Raw genomic sequence first — 21,069 nt, forward strand, 5'->3', positions numbered from 1 at the left:
AACTCCATGAGGTTCACTATGCAGAATTTCTGCCTAATATTTCCTCATGGAAGGATGGGGTTTGGGCTTCCCAAAACTGGGAGACCCGAGGATCCATGGAGGAAAGGAGCTGAAATCCCAGAAATCCTGGTGTCTCTGCATAGGGTGATGGCCCCTCCACAGGGCTCAGGCTCCCTCTCCCATACGGAGCTGTGTTAGCATCGGCTCTCAGACCCTTCTTTGACAGCAAACAGCATTACCTTCCAGGCAGATATTGTTCAGCTTTGGAGGGCAACGTACTCCCTGGTTCTGTCTCATCATGCTCCCTTGACTTCCAGCAAACTATTGCAGAGCCCAGCTGCATGGGATTGCCATGGAGGGACTTCCTTGGGATCACAGGGAGTCAGTCAAGTACTTGAGTATAAGCATCTCAGCCATTGAAGTTAAGCACATTAAATAGCTTGCTGAATCGGAGCTGGGGAGAAGTGGAACAGACACGTCACTGAGCTGCATCCCTTCCCCCTTTACTCGTCAGGCCATTTCTACCTGATTTTACTCATTGTCGTTTCTGTCCAATGTTCACAGTGGAGGAGAGAACAGGCTTCAAAATGAGCTGTTACCGGTGAGTGGCAGGGCTCCCGCCTCAGGCTGGGAGACGTTCTAAGGAACAGCACACGTACACACACTCGTTGAGAGTGGTTTAATTATGTAGACGGGAGAGCCGTGGCCTCAGAACCACCAGGCCGGGTTGTGGACTCGTTTCAATAGATCACGCAGCTCGAAGTGTTTAGCCTGAAAGGAAATGACACTTTGAATCAGGATTCCACAGAGGAAAATTTGAAGGGACACTGAGGCAACAAGCCTTTCCATCCACAATATTTTTTTCTAACAGCTCCCAGGCAAATAGTGAAAATGAAGAGCATATGTTAGTAGGAATATATCAAAAGGAGTGTGTGTGTGGGGAGGAATCAACAATTCTAGACCAAGTGCAGAAGTCATAAAAGGAATATTCATGAGGGCAATATGTGAAACATTGCACAGTGCTTACCTCTTATAGATTGCAATCACGCCAAGTTATATACTGGCAATATGTGATTCCTGCCAAAAGACTGTAAATACATTTTGCACAAGAATATATTTGTTTCTGGCTTCTTTTACATCAGCAAAATGAATCCTGCAATCCAGTGACCCCCGAATAAAGAAATAATAATGATTTAACAGGTTAGTCTTTGAGTAATTTTAAATTTCTAAATATATGCCATGAATGGGCGCTGGCATATAAGAATTGTTCCGTAAAGATATAGCCCCACAGTCACATCCTTTAAGCCATCCTTCCCCAGTACCTATTAGTGAGAATAGTATGATTCATATAGACACAATAGAACATTTTGCCTTAACTTTTTATTTGTAACAAATCTTAATATGAAAGTAATGACTCACAACGGCTCCACAATCATTACAGAGAAAATTCAAAGTATGCGTTCTAGAGGCATAATGATACATTTTCCTTTGGGCACCTTGAACTCTTCCGTTTAAATAAAAGAAAAGTGTTTTTTTTCCCCCATGAAACTGTGTTACGCACCCACACTAGGCTTCCTTTAAAAAAAGAAAAAGGAATAGTTAATGACATTGAAAATAGAAGACAGTTTTATGTTGCTTACAAACTGTAGACTTTTTGTTTTTTAAAATGCTCCTTATCTATGATTCATAGTGATGAAAACAGTGTCCCAACTACTGGGCAAACTGTGCCTTAGACCAGTGGTTCTCAAACTTGGGCCGCTGCTTGTTCAGGGAAAGCCCCTGGCAGACCAGGCCGGACCGGTTTGTTTACCTGCCGCGTCCACAGGTTCAGCCTGTTGTGGCTCCCACTGTGGAAAGCCTGGGAGCCAGGATTATCCCAGAGCAACTTAAACGTACCCCACTGGGGCTGGGAACTGAGCCCAGAGGGGGACTGAAGAATTTTTGTTTGTGTGGAATTTGTTTACCTGGAAGAGGAGTTGAACCCTGGGAATAGCCCAGCCATGGGGCTTAGTCATGTAAATCTCTGGGAGAGACAGAAAACTAAGGGAAACTAAGGCAAGGAGCATCTGTAGTGTCATGCTCAGCCAGCAGGGGACACTACAATGCAGACACGCCCTATGACGTTAAACCTATCTCTGTCAATTTGTGTGTCAGCTTCCGTCTGCTGATAACCCACTCCCCTCTTTCCTGAGTCCAGCAGGGTCAGAATTCCCTTTGATCCTATGCTTAGCCTTGGGAAGAATAAACCATTCTAGCCCAGATGGAGCCAAATAGGGGATATTCCCTAATAAACAGCTTTCCCCTGGTTCCCTCCAGAACTCTTATCTGTACAGTATCATTTTTTCCCTGTGGTTTTCTCCCTTAATTCACTCCTTTGATATTAATTTGTCTGACTGCCAGGCGTTAAATCAAACAGATATCCTGACAGGCATATGATATTTATAAGATATATATGCAAACATAACTCCCTCATTCAGCCCAGGCAGCAATCATCATAAAAAAAGGAAAGCAATTTGCATTGATATCTTAGTTTGTATTTCCTGAAAGAAAACATATGCAATACCATAGTTAAATCAATCAGCTCTTATATCAAATTCACAATAATATGTTCTAGCAAATTATTCCAAACTGCATGATCTGTGTTAGCGTTCAATTAAGGTTGGGAATTTGTTTTGCCTACAAAAAATGTAAGGTCCAAATTAGCAGAGATAATCACATCTAAAATAATAATTATTATTAAATTGTTTTCCGTAGCACCCATGATGTGATAGATTTTGCTAAACAGAAAGAGACAAAGGGAAGGGAAAGAGGTATAACATAAGGAAAGTAGCTGAGATAGTACTTGGCCAGTCATATTTGGTAATTTGAGGCCTGATCCAATACCTAGTGGAGCCATTGGGAGACTTTCTATTAACTTCAGTGAGCTTTGAATCAGTTGCATAAAGTTTTACTGATTTCTATTACATTTTTATTTCAGGTGTGGGTTATCTGCATACACCCAAAGCTCAGAATCTAGCTGTAATATGTCAGTGAATTACCTATATGCATTACATTGGATGTGAGTAACATTCTGTGCAAGTTGGTCTGGATTTCATTTCTGTACTTTGGAGGTAAACTCCAGCTCTCCCGCTCCTGTGGTTGAAATGAGTTCTTAGGCTTTTGTGAATCAGGCCTAAGTGCTTTGGGGCTAGTCTACACTTACGAGCCGGGTCGACGCGGTGAGTTCGACTTCTCGGAGTTCGAACTATCGCATCTAATCTGGACGCGATAGTTCGAACTCCGGAAGCGCCGTGGTCGACTCCGGTACTCCACCACTGCAAAAGGCGGTGGCGGAGTCGACCTTGGAGCCGCGGACTTCGATTCCGCGGCGTCTGGACGGGTGAGTAGTTCGAACTAGGGTACTTCGAATTCAGCTACGCTATTCACGTAGCTGAATTTGCGTACCCTAGTTCGACCCCGCTTCTTAGTGTGGACCAGCCCTTGGAGAATCCAGAGCTTATGGCTAATTCTTCTGGTTTGGTCATGGTATCTAACACATTACTCAAAGCCCAAACATAACAAAATAATTTGCACTTCCAACATTGATGGTGTCTTCTGACATTACAGAATCAAGCTTCTCAACAATCTGCGAGCTAATTCTATGCTACAAGCATTTTACAGATGGGAAAACAGATGCATATTGAGATAGACTCTTGACTCCATTGAAGTCAATAGGAAATTTTCCATTGGCTTCAATGGAACCAGTATTTGATCTTCAGTGACTTGTCCAAGGTCATAGAACAAGTCTCTGGCAAAGCCAGGAACCCGGCTGCATGGAAGTTAGGCCCCTAAATACCTTTGAGGATCTAGTCTCAATCCTTCTGGTGACTAATCTTGTGCCTTTACCTTGAAGAGGTACTTTGAAAAAAGAGTGTGAGTAGAAAAAGGATTAACTCTCTATTGTTTACAATGTAAAATTGGAAATAATCTCAGCAGTTTTTGCTGCCCATCTCATACTGTCTTGTTAGACTAAACAGTCTCCCTCCAGCAGGGCACAGAGAGCAAAACAGGATTGGTTCCACAAAAGCTATGTGTGTAACGTTCAGAAAAGCTCTCTTTATAATTCCAATCACTTCACCTTACCTTTAGTATCTGCCTGATTACAAACCCCAAAGAGCTACTTCTCAAAAGAACCCTCCTCCCTCAACTACAGATAGGAAGCGGAAGTCAGGGAGGGAGGAGCATAGGTTGCAGGAGGAAAGAGTTTGAAGGAGATACCAGGAAGTCAGTTTGTGTACATATGGCTAGAATATGAGCTGCAGTTGCAGCATCTCTGTAAATAGTTCTTTTAATAAGGCCCAATTTATTTTTACAGGCATGGAGTCCTTTCATGGTATTACCCAGCACACAGTACATGAAATGGTCTCCACTGTGGAGTCAATGTCATGATCATCGTTGATAATCAGACTTCCACTTGTAGTTAGTCCCTGGGTATAAAGAAGGTACCAGCTACGCTGCTGCTAATATATCCTCCCTGTTTGATTGATTCATAGATCAGCATCAGCGGTGTTCTACCACAGAGTAAATGAGCAACGGTATTTGGCTGTAAAGGAGATTTAAAATGAACGATGGGAGAAATAATAGCAGCTCAAAAAAAATAGCAGCTCCAGAATGACAGTGGGTCCAGCCCATATCCACTTGTCAAACGAAGTGTTATCTTAATTATAGTGTTTGGGCTTCTCACTGAGCTGAATGATTTTTTCCCCCTCCATAGGGCAGGTGAATCCCAACTGTTATAAGATTACCTTTTCACATCTTTATACTCCAGGCTATTGAGTCATAAAGTAGCTGCCCAGGAGGAAGGGAAAACAGAAAGGATGGTTTCCAAAGGTAAGCAATGTAATAAATTCCATTCTGTTGTTAATACTGAAAACTCTTCCAGGAAATGACAATATTGCTGCTCAATTGACTTTGCCTGTATCATTTCTATTTGTGATTGCACCATTCATGAACTAAAATCAGCCCTTGCCAGAAATAAGGGAATGAAAAGACCATAGTCTGAAATATTTCAAAGATTCTATTCAAATAGCTGCCAGGTTAGTTTACTGACCAGCTGCTGAACAAAATGAACACTTAGGGCCTGATTCTTCACTCCGTTACACCAGTATCATTCTACTGGCAATCATAGACATAGTCTTGAGTTACACCAGCGTAAGCAAGAAGAGAATCAGGCAATCCAGAGATGAGGGAGTAATTTTTTCAAAACTTGCATGTGGGAGTAACATACACAAACCCTATTAACTGCATCAATTCTGAACACTTCAATGATAGACTCTCTCTCCCTTTCTCAGTTCATTTCCCTCACACCTTAAACTGGGAAGACATCAGTAGTGAAGATGCTGTTGTACAACTTTCACTTAGTTTTTATTTCCTCTGCCAAAGATCTTACTTCCAGTTGAGGCAGTGTAGTGTGAGTGAGAAGCTTGGTCCTATTGCTTCCCTATAATTAAATAGGGGATGCCACTTACCAGGGCTGTCAAACCAACACCTTTCCCCAGCACTGATGCCACACAAGGTTTTAAAAGCTGTAGTTTATGGTTATATGCAAATTTTTCACTTATGTGCATAAATGTCCACACAAGGAGCTGCACAATACTCGACTCCCTGGATCTTAACTGAAGTGTGAATTGAGTGTCCATCGCTATGCCGCTTTGGGGCCTTGGGTTACCAGGTTAGGCTTTGTTTCAACGCAGTGGGGGTTGAAGGAATTTACAACAACAATTAGCTAACCCAACGCAATATTTAGATATGGGGCAGCCAAAGCAGTTCATTGGACCCTTCATGGCTTAGGCCTCCCATGGAAACTACAAATCCCAGAAATCATTACACTCTTCCTAGCAAACCATGCAAGAACTGTTGAACCAGTTTTGCCCAATTTAAATTAAAAACAACAAAACACACACCTCTCAGCTGAGACTAAGGGTGGGAAATGTAATAGAAGCACCAGCTCTAAGACCAAGAAGGACAATTGTGGTCATCTAGTCATGTACATAACACAGGCAATAGAATTTTGCCCAGCAATTCCTGCATCATGCCCAATAACTTATAGCTGAACTGGAACATCTCCTTTAGAGAGACAGCCAATCTTGATTTAAAGATTTTGAGTGATGTCTCCTTTCCTCTGGTCAATTATTCCAGTGGTCACTTACCCTCACTTTTAAACATTTGAGCCTTACTCACAATTTGAATTTTTCCAACCATTTGCTCTTGTTATGCTAAATTAGAGAGCTGAAAAGGAATTTGCTTGACTTGAGGAAGTTATGAGGAATTGAAAGTGGGAGGCTAGCATGGAAGTTGGAACTCAGCCTTTTTTTTGTGTGCAGACAACAGGCAAAATGCAGCTACAGAAATCATTTACTCTGTCCACTGAATGCCAGGGAGCTTGATTTGAAATATTGCTTCCTATTTGGTCCATATCCACAATTGCCGGCCAAATACTTATATGCACATTTAAGCCTCTAAGAAAGAATAAAGAGAACCTGACAGTGATATCATGTATGCTGTTTAGAGGCACCAACTTGTCTTTTCCATGCCAATCATTGATATTTAGGGTTTGCCCAACTCCCTTAGGTACTTCTCAAAATTCCAGCCTTAATTTCTAAGGCTCTGGTCCTGCCCACAGCAGTTTCCAGAATCATGAACTAGTTTTAAGCTCTTTGGCGCGAGGACCATCTTTTTGTTCTGTGTTTGTACAGGACCTGGCATAAGGGAGCCCTAGTCCATGGCTGGGGCAAGTAGCTATTCTTCCTTCTATGCTATGGTTTGCTTCCCTAAACGTTTCTCCATCTGAACCCCTCTCCGCCCTGCCCTTAACGTATCTGGGTCAACCACTCCTGCAATGGTTTATATACATCATAATTCTTATGACTGAAACAGCTAAAACTGGAATGGAGCACAATTTTTCCCCTTCGTGAAACTGCTTACATATTATTATGCAATGTTGACATCCCATTGATCCGTATAAAATCATGTCACATCACATAAAATGTGATTTAACCGCACAATATGGCATATTGTCTGCAATATGTTGTATTATTTGGTTGCAAAAATACTCAATTTTTAATATATCTGTGGGTTCCCAGGAAGCAGATTATTGTACCTGAGGGACAGTGGCCTATGCTCTTCACTGCCAGAACTGTAAGCAGTCAAGAATATTTATTAAACACATTCTTATTTCTCCCCACTTGGGGAAAAAAAAGGAAGCCTGCTTCCACCTGCTGGGAAAAATGCCCTTCATAAATCAATTCACGTTAGCCTTTCAGTACTCAAAGTTAGGATTCCCTATCACAGAGGTTAAGTTCTGTCCAGTTACATCACACTGTATGTTAGCATGTAACCCAAAGTAATGAAATGCAATGCAAATGCCATGTTGCACTGTTGACTTTGGAATAAGCAATTTCTCTCTTACAGGTGGAAAGTCCAAGGAAAATGCATTACAACAAATTAGTAGATTCATAAAAGCTCTGAGGCATGTTTCCCCCCTCACGTATTATATACCTGGAATTTCCATCAGAATATGCCCCCCATCTTTTATCTCTTTAAACAAATACTCTTCTACTTTCCAATATAAACCCAACTACCGGATATATATAACACAAATAGGTTCCAGGAACTCCCCTAGCATGGAATACAGGGTTAGGAGGGAGGAACCATGAATGTGTGGGTCCATGCACCAGGAGTCACTGGCATCTGCCCAACAGGAAGCATGTCCCGCCCCACGCAACACAGTCTCTGTGGTATATGCCATTTCTACGTATGGAGGCAGAAAAATGAATCTCGCACCCTATAACTCCAGCTCAGCCCATAGACTCCAGGCCTGGTTAGCAAGATTCCTTCCTTGCCAGGGAGGACACATCTGCTACATCCCTTGCAGTGCATAGCAGGCTAGTTTGGCCATTTATCTGTTACTTATAAAAATGCAGAGAAAAAAGTACAGACCCTTCTGTGATGGGGACGCTAAGGTGTAGGAGGAATCGATACATTTCAAACCTAAGGGCCAAGTCCAACCTTCAGAGCTTCACTCAAGGAAGTCAGTAGAAGCTGGCCACAGAAGCTGGCCATAAGAGTTCAGCAGTAAAAATGAGCGTCAGTCCTTTGTAGTGCTTAGATCTGGAGACATGCCAGCAACAGTACTTTAAAGCCCATTCAGAACAACTTTGTCCAAGGAATACTAATGCTTGCCAGGCTTTTCCCCTGCCTCAAGCCTCCAAGCTGAAACTGCAGTATATTCTCTTAATACTAAAATCAATAAGAGAATCTGTCTTCTGGCTGAGACTTATTAAAATGGAAAATAAGAGGCTTCCTAAGAAATGTCTTTTAGCGGTCATGCATAATAAAAACAGACATCCATCCAATCACTTGCTTAAATATATCTAGGGTGGCTTGGAAGGTCTGTGGCTGACATGTCTAAACTACTGAGAAAGATCTTAGAGAAGAGAAAATTGGAGATTGAGCAAAGATTATTAAGTATGTGAGCACAGTCAGATACAGCCAGAGTTAGATCCGAGGTTAACCTGTGTAGTCTCCACTTCCGTGCAGGAGACAGAACTTTCTCGGGGGGCCAGTCTGAGATGTCGCATGAATGCCCCCAGGAACCCAGGACCATCACAAACCTCCTCACCTTCCACTCCAAGCGCAAGACACATTTCTCTGGCCTATCTTCTCTAACATACATGCATAAATAAGCCCTGCAAATCAAGGTACTCCACTGTACACACCTCTCCCCCTGAGGAGAGGATGAGAGAACAAACAACCGGTAACAGATGCTAGTCATGTGAATGCATGTCAAAGCATGGTCTCCTCCAGAGCACCCCTTCATGGCCTGAGGTTGCTCTGTAGGCCCCCTGCCATCAGTTTCCCCCTTCTTCGGGGCTCCCCAAATAAACTCCATAAAGGTCAGTCTTACAAGCTGCTCCAGCAGGACTGTATTTTCCAAAAATAACCAACCAAAACGCAAAGAACATTAGGCAGGTACCCTGCTGGTCTTTGTCTCTGCCATTAGGGTAATTCCTCATAGGCTAATGCTAGGCTTTCTGTCTCTGGCAGTCAGCTCTTTCTTTTCTCTGCTGTTCCTGAAACTCTCTCAGGCTCTCTCACTTCCATCCACTTCCTACTATTCTCTATAGCAGGGGTAGGCAACCTATGGCATGCGTGCCAAAGGCGGCACACGAGCTGATTTTCAGTGGCACTCACACTGCCCGGGTCCTGGCTCTGCATTTTAATGTCATTTTAAATGAAGCTTCTTAAACATTTTAAAAACCTTATTTAATTTACATTCAACAATAGTTTAGTTATATATTATAGACTTATAGAAAGACACCTTCTAAAAACGTAAAATGTATGACTGTCACGTGAAACCTTAAATTAGAGTGGATAAATGAAGACTCGGCACACCACTTCTGAAAGGCTGCCAACCCCTGCTCTATAGGGAATCTTCAGGTCCCTGTTCAGGAGTGCCTCCTTAGTAACTAGGGTAGACTGGACCCAGGCCTCTGGCCCTTAAAGAGGCAAACCACCCTATTACAATGCACTTTTGGAGGATACTCAGATACTACAGCAGGGATCAGCAACCTTTGGCACACGTCCCGTCAGGGAAATCCACTGGCGGGCCGGGACGGTTTGCTTACCTGCAGCGTACGCAGGTTCAGCCAACTGCTGCTCCCACTGGCCGCGGTTCACCATTCCAGGCCAGTGGGGGCTGCAGGAAGTGACAGCCAGCACATCCCTCGGCCCACGCCACTTCCCACAGCCCCCATTGGCTTGGAATGGTGAACCGTGGCCAGTGAGAGCTGCGATGGGCCGAACCTGCGGATGCTGCAGGTAAACAAACCAGCCCGGCCTGCCAGCAGATTTCCCTGATGGGACGTGTGCCAAAGGTTGCCGATCCCTGTACTACAGCAATGAGTACAGTATAAGAACCTATATAAAATATATTATATTTAAGACAAATTTGGCACAAAAGAGGCCTTGTCTAGAGGAAAAAGTAAGTTTATAGCTTTAACAAATGCAAAAAGAAAGAGTGACTTGCCACGAGAGGATTTAGGTGTCCTTGTAGTCAAGATGAGGTGAAGTATTTGGAACATTACGTTTTGAATGTGTCCTTTTTATGCCCAACATCAATTGAAATGCATGATGTGTCTTTCCTTCAAACTTGGAAGGTGCCCCAAATGCTTTGAAGTTCATCAGCCTAATGAGGAAGTCCATATAGCTCAGGCAACTTCTGCATACTTAACAGCTTTTAAAAAGGGAGAACAATTTGTAAACCAGGGGACACAGTCATACTGGTACAAATGTAACATCACTTACTAGATTTGCTATGGAAGTGACTAATTTGGACTTTCAGTATGGAATTTAGAGGTAGACTGTTAACGAATTGAATGAGTCTGTTTTATTTCATTGTAATATTGTACATGATCTAGTGAAATCTAAAACAAATAAATGTACCAGTTTTTATCTAAGTGCCATTTTAGGTTCAACATTTGCATAATATTGTTTCATCCAGAGGTTATGTGGCTTTCAATATTAATTTAGTTTTGGAAGGGCCTGAGAAAAATAGCATATCTGTTAAACAACTATTTGTCAATGTTTTTTTCTACAAAAAGCAAAACAAAACATTTTTGTTACATTAAATTTCTAGCTTTACTAAGCGTCTGATCCTCCATTGACTTCAATGGGCTTTAAATCAGGCTCCACAACAGTTAGGTCATAAGAGGAAGAATAGCTTCTTGTTCTCTCTTAAAGATAATATTGTGGCTAATACACATGTCGGAAGCAGTGTGGTATGATATCCAAATTCTGCCATACGTGTCCTTGATAACCTTAGAAAATCATTTGACTTCTATATGCCTGTTTCTTAATCTACAATCACCACGTAAGATACTTGCCTATCTCATCAGGGTGTTGGGAATCTAAGTTAATTAATGTTTAGAAAATTATCTGGGATAACAGGAGGGAAAGTGGTTTAAAAGTGCAGCGTATACTGTAGCTTTTTAAATGTCATTTACCATCATGGTGCACTGTTGAACCATACATCTCTTGTGATATTTATATTTTTGTTGCTTGTTATTGCGCATCCCTAATTATATTGCATCTGCATTGTCTTAAGAGAGAGAATTTGGGGAAAAGCCATATCAGAGACAAGGGCAACAATTAAACTGGGAAGAGTTGATTTTTCCTCAGTGTAAGATAAAGTACAAATATACAAGTGATGTTTACTACCATAACGCTCCATTATCCTTGAGCCAATAAGACAACTTTCTGTTTCTGCTAGATGGAGGTATGCCCATTACTCTCTGCTGTGCCATCATGGGATATTTGAAGTAGCAAATGCAAACAGAAAGAACTTTGAATCAGGAAGGAAAAGGGAAATGTACAGCACGCTGTATCTTCATGCATGTCCAAGATTGGTTGGAAAGAAAAGCTAGCAAAACTGTCGCCAAATTCATTTGTGGGATGAAATTTCTTTTTGTATTATTTCAGGAAATATAAATTGTTTTACGAACATCTAATCCATGTCCCCAAACTAAGAACAATATTAAAGTTCCAGGTCTATGATTCAGAGAGGCTGGTGGAATTCTCTACCATGATGGAGCAGCAGTAAGGAACATAGGTGCTAGAACTTGGGGTGCTACTGCACCCCCTGGCTTGAAGTGGTTTCCATCATACACAGGGTTCACAGTTTGATTCAATGGCTCTCAGCACCCCCCATATACAAATTGTTCAAGCACCTCTGTCTGCCGGAGGCAGGGAGATGATAACACAAAGTCTGAACCTATGTCCTCTGAGATCAATACGAGTCTTTCTGACCAATGTTGTCTCTGGGGCAGTATATATGAAGGGTTTGACATTAAGCAAGAACTGATGGAACATGCATGATGCTGCTATTTTATTGCAGGCAGGTGGATGTAAAGCAGTACAGCCCCTTCAGGGATAGGCAAGGAATTCACTGGGTGAACAGTTGTGCTTTACTATCAGATTTTCCACAGCAAGCACTTGGAAAACATCATTTCTGAGACATTTGTGGGCTTGCTTGGAAAGTAGTGCTCTAGACAATGGAGCTAGCATAATCTCTGCTTTTAATGACTACACGTAAAGCTTGGGAGACTTCATGCACACCATCAGGGGCGCTGGAACAATTTGTATACTAGGGGTGCTAAGAGCCATTGAACCAAACTGCAAACCCTGGATATGAATGATGGAAACCACTTAAAGCCAGGGGGTGCGGCAGCATCCCTAGCAACCCTAGCTCCAGCACCTATGCACCCCATGCAGTTCTACATTAAGGGTACACTCTTAACTATCCATGGAGAATTTGATCCTGAGATTAGGTCAGCCATTTAAAGAATCTCTCTTCTGCCGCCTCCAAGCTACACAGCTTACAAAGTGAATTAGGCCTAGTTATTATCCTCCTCATTCAACATGTCATGGCCTGACTCCACTCACTCCCTGCTTTAATGCTTGCCAGAAAATAAGCTGTTTCTCACTCTCTTTTTGTGGAAAATCTGTTTTCACCCAGTGGACCCCATCCCGTGGGAGTCTCACAGAAGCTGTAATTTTACGATCAGCTCTGACCAAGCCTTCATTTCTGTAGTTATCCCTGCATTTTGAGCACTCGAGCCTATTTGAAGAGTGAAATGTCATATGATGCCATCAGAGCCAGGAAAGCCAAGAACCCATTTCAGGTCAGTTCAACCAAGCCAAAAGAGAGCCTCATTCCTGAGATGCATGTCTATAATATTCAGTTAAATCCCATATCGCTGCAGAGGCTTCTGGCCTGACCCTCAGTGAAAGAACATGCAGGGAAAAGCCAGAGATGAGTCTTAAAATAAAAGCGGAAGACAAAGAAACAGTTATCCAGCAATCTGAAAATAAAGTGAGAATGGGTACCGGATCTGCTAGGAAAACAGCCACATTGCTTCAGAAAACCAGATCCTCGCCCCTGTTCTGATCCTTTTGTGCTTCTCCAGTGGTGTAAATGAGTTTTAAAATGACTAACTAGCCACCAGAGGATTTCTGCCAGCTACATACTATCCCTTTTGTAACACAGTGTGGGGGCAGGAGCAAGGAGAAGGAAGTTGTGGGTAGGGTGATTCTCTACTCCTGCAATCCCTGGCTAGCAAGTATATGCATTCCTTTGGAGGTTATTATTAACTGGTAAACATACTGGTAAATTAGAGCAGTCCAATATCAGGGGCATAACAGTGATACATAGCCACCTTTGTCTCATTTCAGGCCCTGCACTGAACACAGCTGATCTGGATCCAAGAATTGGGCCCAGATATTTCCCCATCAATGGAAACGCAGTGGAGAGAGTATTTTAGATTTGTCAGAGCCCATTGGGCTGCAGAACTGGAAGAAAACAACTTGGAGCTCCACCCTCAACTGTATTTGAGAAGCGGTTGCTGGGCAACAGTGAAGCTACCTATTCTGATATCAGATGCAGATTGCACCCCCACATAGCAGAAAGACCAATGTGCTTAAAATGCACCTGGGCATTGGAAAAGCCTTCCTTGCATATGGAGCTATGCAGTAATAGACCATCTGCAACATATATATGCACACTACACCATATATGATAGTAGTGTACTGGGTATGCAGTTTACTAGTAGTTCTAGATTTTAAAGTGTGCCTAGGTTGTTTAATTAATTCAGATTCTAAAGTGTTGCTAGAAAAAACTTTTCTCCCTAATTTTGAATGACTTATCTTCTTATCTGAATCCATATGTTTCTAAGATGGTAGTAGGCACTAACTGAATTAAATAACCCATACTATTGTCTCCATACCTTTATATTTGTTTTCTTACTTTTAGGTGTGTATGTGAATATGCATAATTCCTGAGGAGGGGAAGAGATGCTCTGTGCTGTCAAATAGCAAGGTAAACTGTAGAACTTTTAACAGACACCCTGGGACAGTTGTTTAAATTTGTCTTGGCTTTTTACTGCATTCTCCCAAGCTTATCTTATCAATTTGCATGCTAAACATGTAATTAAAATTACAGCATTATACAGATGCCACCATGTAAAACAACCAGGGGAAATAAAAGAGGAGGAGAAAACAGGGAAAATTAATTTTACTTGTGCAAACAAATAAATGGCAAAACATGACCATGAAAACAGATAAGCAGATAGGGAAAGCAAGAGGAATAAAAGCAGAGAAGACCATTTGGGAGCCCTGTCTGCCATTAACACACCATACCTGTGTCCAGCCAGCCAGAGGCTGGGATATGATACAGACAACTCTATGTTTCTGAGCAGCTAAGCCAACTCTGCACTGCAGAGCAATCTGCATGGCTGGATGTACCAGAAGAGGAGGAGGACACTTTAAATGGCAACAAGCTGCCTCTTCTGAGTCCAATCCATTCTCCACTAAGTCAACAGTTCAGTGTGCACTGGATCAGACTGTAGAAGAGTAGGTGACTGAAGATCCTCCAACCTTTTGAAATAGCCTTCTCATACTGGTCACTTTTTAACAATGATCAAGAAAGACAGGCCAGAGGAACCCTTGCCTAGGCTGTCTGTGCCACAAAACTTAAGAGCACAGCAGGGCAGAGATGGTAGCTGAGATAAAGTTGAGTTTACAGCCATTTTCCTTCAGGTTATGGTATATCTTGATATCTCTCTCCTTCAGTCAGATTTTCCTGTGTTGCTTAATTATCTTCTGTAAGAAGGACAACGGCAATGGTAATTGTAGGCCCAAGCCTGAAGTCTTTACTCAGTCAAAACGTCCAGTAATGTGACTGAGAAAGTCTCAAAGACTTTGCTAGCCTTTGTATGAATGTGAAAACTAGCCCCTAGCTGTGTCATGCAGTAGGCTACTTGTCCCCGAAGGAGATAATAGTAGTGTGGATGTGAAGGTATTTCTTTTGAAATGCTTATGTTTCATTTTGACAGATTTCAAATGACTGGTTTCTTCACTTGAATACAAATGTTCTAAATGCATCACACGGGTTAGATGGTGACCAAGAGTGTGGATCCCAGCAAGGGATGAATACTGACCATGCCAGGCGCAGCACTAGGAAGCACTGTTACTCCAGGACCAGCCTCAACCTGCAATTCCTTCCCTGGTCTCTCCTTGCTCTCAGGGAGTAATAGTTCACAGCTGACAAAGGCCAGTAGTAAATCATTGCCTGCCCCATACTGACTCACCTGCTTTGTCCAGTAGATAGAGTTCCCACCATTCCCCATCACCATGCTCCGGACAGGGAGTAAATGGGCCCTGTTGACTCCCATTCAACTAGACCCAAGAAGCCTGCATACACGTAAAGCAAGCTCTGAGTTTTTAGTGTGGTACTTTGTCCATGTCAGAATTTAGTATCTGGTTCTAAGGTAGGCAGATGTCTGTTGAGAAGTGAGAGATTCTGTCCTGAGGATTGGCATCAATACTATTTGATTTGTACCATTCTGTCAACAGTGTAGGCTTCTTCTGTGTGTGCAGCTGGAATTACAGCAAGTTAAAATTTAGGCCAGATTTAAATATGAAGCAAGACTACTTTTTAAGACCACATAACTTATTTATAAAATTCCTAAATATAAAGTGTACGTGTAACTAGTACTGTTCCCGGCCCTTTTCCAGCCAGATTTAAAGAAACATCTTGCCAAATGAGGTTTGAATTACACTAATTGAACTGGTTAAGGAGCGTAATTCAGATGATAATGCCATATAGCCATCGTCAGAAAAAATTATTTGGTGCCAGATGCTATTCAGATGCTTTAAAAAGGCCATTTCAACATGCATATTAATATGCAAGATACGCTGGCAGTATTTAACAAACTCTCTTACTTCATTTGGGTTTGCAAGAACATAAAGGATTAAACAAAGGTTAGTGGAAGTTTCAGGTTGCCAGGAAAAATCTGACAAATAATAAAGAGCAAAATTCTGCAGCCCGTTTTCAGTCAAAGTTCCTGTTGATGTTAATCAGAGTTTTGCCTGAGTAAGGACTGAATGAAGTCTACAGGCTTTGTGCCAAGAAGCCTTAGAGTGAGCCACCTCTGAGACATTTAAAGTAAGATCTAGTACAGCATTTCTCAGCTTTTTCAGGTTGGCATCCCTTTTATTCGAAATCAAAAATAAATGTGAGCCCCTTATTTTTAATCTTCTATAATAAATGTAACTCTCAATGCTAAGAGTGCTGAGGCTATATAATTTATTTGTGTTTGTGTTTCAATAGGTTGACAGAGAATCCTTGACCTTGAAGGGTAAGGGGAGGTGGGGGATGGGAAAGAGATTTTCTTTGCTTTAGATTGTAATAAAATTGTCAATGCCTTGCAGCCCCTTTGATTGCCTTTTATGAGCTTCTCCCCCCCTCCCAGGAGTTACAACCCACTGATTTGTTGTTTCTTTTTGCTCAGCCCTACTATGTTGACAGATATTTTATTCCTACCTTTCCTACATATTTCTTAATCCCTTTTCTCTAGCATTCTATACACAGTACACATTCTCTACTCCTATACAGCAGTTTTATGCCAGTGTAAGTCCACTGAAGTCAATGGAGTTCTACTGAAATGAAACTAGTAATAGAGCGGACACTCAGGCGACAATTTCTGGGCCTCATCCAATGCCTCTGGACGTCAATGGAAATATTCCCATTCCCATATAGGCATTGGATCGAGCCCTCTAATACTGAAGTGTAGACATGGCTATACGTGCTACTTCATTACTCTTTTGGTGATGGTGTAACTTGTCAGCGGAGAGATGTGATGGTAGCTGACCATGCTACTCCATCACAGAGATCTACATTATTCACTATATTAAAATAGCCGCATTGCCAACTCATGATTTCATCATAAGCCTCATGATATTTGCTGTTTTTACAAAAGCCCCAGCCACTGGAATTTGGTTATTACGTGTGGATATCAGCATGTCTGTAGTGCTTGTGGTTGCCACTGGAATTAGGTTATTACGTGTGGATATCAGCAAGTCTGTAGTGCTTGTGGTGGCTGAAAAAAGCTTGGAACCCTAAATACTTCTACACCAAAAGGCAAATAAAAAGATCCCCAAATTTATTGGCTTAAAAACCATGTTATTTAAAAACTATTCTCGTTATTTTGGGAGGCCTGACTCATGATTTTTGAATGTTTCAGGTTGGCAATACTGAAGTAGACAATGAAAAGAAACTTTGGAATAAAGCCATTGCTTTGTCTCATAGTTTACGTCATTACTGCAACCCCTCACTTAAAATTATATAGAGGCTTGGATATACCATACCTGAACATGGTTACTTATGTATTCCTTTTAGGCTACACACACATTTCCTAGAGATAAATTATTGAGTTTCTCCAGGAGGCTGCCTCATCTTTAGATGTGAAATATATCAGAAAAGGGCAGAGATGTTACGAAAAGCAGACTCAAGAACAGATGCCAGTCACTGGGTTTTAGCAGACAGCTCTTTTAATGCAATCCAGCTGCCAGAGATGGCGTTTAGCCTAAGGGAAAGGTTGGAGATCAGTGATGATTCTGGTGTCCAGCTAATTAATACCTAATCTGTATCTATCAACTCTGCACTTCTTTCATTAAGCTGACATCTTTCCATGCATATTGGATGAGAGTTCTTCAGGAATAAATCTGTAGCATAGCAAATTAAGCCTTTGTAATGCTATAGAAGAAAACAAGGCTGTACAAATCCCACCGGGAGTGTTCCCTAGGGTTTGGAACAACTGCTGTTGATTCACATGGAAGTTCGAGTTCATTTACAGTGCCTTAAATTCCATTAAATCTCTTTCTCCACCACCACTGGTCAACAACTGCTAGCATGCAATAGCCATCAATTATGTTGGTTTCCTGACTTTTCTCAGGGGTAATGCATGAAATTTCCAAGCATTTCATCTAGGCCAAAATTTTCAGTCAGGTGATAAATGCTTAAGCTTAAGGAACTTCTCTCCCTCCCCATGCCTTCTCACGTCATGATGGCCACTCACGATGGTGGTTCTTGCACTGCCCTGCCTGCAAAGAACTACTCTAGGCTAGTCATGCCAATGCTAGATACCAAGCAGGTGATGTTGAAGGAGGAGCTACAGGGCCCCATGACCACTACAGCCAATAGTGGAATGTTAGAGCCAATCTAAGGATGGCACATTCACTATGTTTTCCTGTGCTCCTGCAGTCATGGTATGTCACTGAGACCCAGTCTCATGGATTCCCTTGTACTGGAACTGTATTGTTTTTCTAAATATACTTTTTTTATGCAAATGAAGGATGCTAACCCAATAGAGAGTTTAGGGCCCCTAGGAACAACAAATATTTAAGGAGTGCATTCATCTTGAAAAATCTGTATTATTGCCTCATGCATGGAGCGCTTTGCTTCAGTGAATAAAGCCAACTTTTTCATAGACGAGTGTCTAAATTCCAGCAGCTAAATCCACATTTAGACACCTAAATAAGTAGACTGAGACTGATCAGTACTGAGCGTCCACAAACCACACTGATTTCAGTGGGTGTTTAATACATTCAAAAATGAAGGTGGCCAAATATATAATTAGGCCGTGCAACTATGGGGATCCACAGCCCTAGATTGGGTTCAGCAAGTGATTCACCACAGTGCACAGGGCCAACTCTTCTGACTAGCGTGAAGGAGCGTTTACCATTAGAGTTGGTAACAATTTCTGTGCAAGAAGTTTGTTGAAAAATGGTCTTCCCCCCAAAAAATTGAAACTTTTAATAAAAAAATATTTATGACAATGTTTTTCACAATATTTTAAACCTTTTTTATTGCAATCACATGCATTTTACTGTACCAAAAGCCATGTTTTCTTATTGAAACAGACTGGCCTGAAATAGGAAAAAGTAAGTAAAAAGGGACCGGTTGCTCACTGTGAAACAGAAAGAACCTCAAAATGATTTTCCTGTTTTGGTTTTGTTTATTTTGGGGGAGGGAAGGGGTTAGTTAGTTGTTGTGGGTTTGGTTTTTGTTTTTGTTTTGCACCAACTTTAGTTAATTCCATGGCCTTACTCCCTCCACTTGTTGTGTGGTGGCTAATCACTGCAGTGGTGCTGGCTAGAGCAATCTTCCCACACACACAAGAGCATAAGAACTGTAATTGTGACTAGCACTTACATGGGTCTGCAAAGAGAGGGCGAGAGGCTTCTTGCGCCTTCCCTCCTTTGCACACCTGCAAAGGGGCTGGTGACTATCATGCCCTTTGCTGTTAAGGATGGTGAGCAGAGCTTGATGCCCTAGGAGCCACATTGGATCAGTACGGGTGTCATGTGCTAGTAGTGACCAACATTTAGAGGACAGAGTTTTCAGAAAAGTTAGTTGCTAGAGAGATTAATATTATGATAATGTGCAAGTTTCTTGCAGTGAAAAAATTACATGTTTTGTATCTCTCTTTGGTAACACAGGCCATACAAGTACCTTAGTATCTGAGCACCTCACAGTCTTTAATGTATTTATTATACTCAACACTCACAGGACATAGGGAAGTACTACCCCCCCATCTGTAAAATGGGAGTCTGAGGCACAGAGGCAATGTGACTTAACCAAGGTCACACAGTAAGCCTGTGGCAGAGAGAGGAATTGACTCTTGCCTCCCAAGTTGTAGACTAGTGCCCTACCCACCGGGCCAAAATTCCTCTGGTTTTGTCCTTTTATTATGGGAGGCCACATAACAATTGAGCAGGGCATCACATTCACTAACAGCTACATAGTCATTGCACTAAAATATTTACTCTGCATAAAGGCTGCGCCCCATTAAGATAAACACTGTGAGATCAGACATGCAGAACAGAGAAAGTTTTAAAAGGCCTGGTTTGTCCAGTCTAGGTTATTTCATTTTAAAATTAAAATTCTGTGTTTTGTTTGTTAGTTTAAGATGGGCATACTCGGTTCAATATGGCTCTGGCACTGCTGTGTTCAGAGGTATTCAAATCTCCTGTAAGGTACTTTGGCACATATACAGTATGCAGTATTTTTGCTTGATAAATTCTTCCCAGCTCAAAAAATAAAAATAAAAATGAGGTACTTTAGAAACTTTTTGTAAATTACAACACTCCAAGCAGCTAATCCAAATAACTTTAGGATTATAAAATTTCTCTCCCAATGTTCAAATGGTAAAATGAGCAATAGATCATAAAGTCATAGTGATGTGGAATACAATTTCTTCTCCAATGACCTTCTACTGGCATTGAACTTAGATCTGGCACTGAAATGTCTAACTGTACCAACAGTGCTTACTAATGGAGTGTATAATGAATGCAACCTGCTCCTAGGAATATTTTGCACGTTACAAAATGTTCTCTTTTTGTAATAGTTTATTAATTCTTCTGCTAGAAGGAAGTTCATTTTTAATGTTTCTTACAGCTTCCTGTGTATGCCCTTTAAAATTCTCACTATTGCTTATTTAAATTTAAAGACGGAGATACTGTTAAAATTCCATAGCCATTAAGCTCCTAATATCCAAAAACTAATTTGAAACTAAAGCACTCATCCTGACTTGCTACACAAAGAGGGTCCTTTTAACAGCTTACTAATTATGCCTTGCTAAACTTCTTGTCTGAGTATTTTCTGGTCTATTGTACCTGAAACAATCTTGTATTAGACAATTTATTTAACTCATTAGAAAAAATTAAAGGAGTCTATGTTCAGGCCCTCGCCTGGCATAATGAGATTTTTTTTTCTGAAATTCAATTACATTTTCAAAATAAATAGTGTTTATTTTCTTTCACCAATTTAATGAAGTAGGAATAAAGATCACTGAGCTTATCATGGGAAGGAGACCATACAAATTTAAAAAAAAAAACTTTTGTGGAAACGTGCACTCAACCACAAGCTAGAGCAGATGTGTGACTGCAAGCTGAAAAATTCATTGTGTGCCGTTTGATCACGATATAGATTGCTTAACAAATCAGGGTCAAAATCTGTGAGAAGGAAGGAGAGATTAGACCAAAGGGAGGCGTGTGGTGGAGGGAGAAGGAGCTACTGCCTTAAATCAATATGCAAACTCCTCTGTACTGGAAAGTCAGAAGTAGTCCCTGCTGAATCAAGCCCAGGCAATGGAATTAAAGTGTTTAAGAACTGTGAACTAGAATTAGTTTCAC

General features: G+C 41.4%; 1 long non-coding RNA gene across 2 annotated transcripts in view; it reads right to left on the reverse strand.

The window, feature by feature from the left end:
* Window positions 1-548: 548 nt before the first annotated feature.
* Window positions 549-21,069, reverse strand: part of LOC123377868 — a 161,691-nt gene continuing 141,170 nt past the window's right edge. For both annotated transcript variants that reach the window (XR_006582370.1, XR_006582371.1), the window contains exon 5: window positions 549-771. This is a non-coding gene — a long non-coding RNA (uncharacterized LOC123377868). The remainder of the gene's footprint in view (window positions 772-21,069) is intronic.

This window comes from Mauremys mutica, chromosome 9 (genome assembly GCF_020497125.1).
Source record: "Mauremys mutica isolate MM-2020 ecotype Southern chromosome 9, ASM2049712v1, whole genome shotgun sequence".
NCBI classification, from domain to species: Eukaryota; Metazoa; Chordata; order Testudines; family Geoemydidae; genus Mauremys; species Mauremys mutica.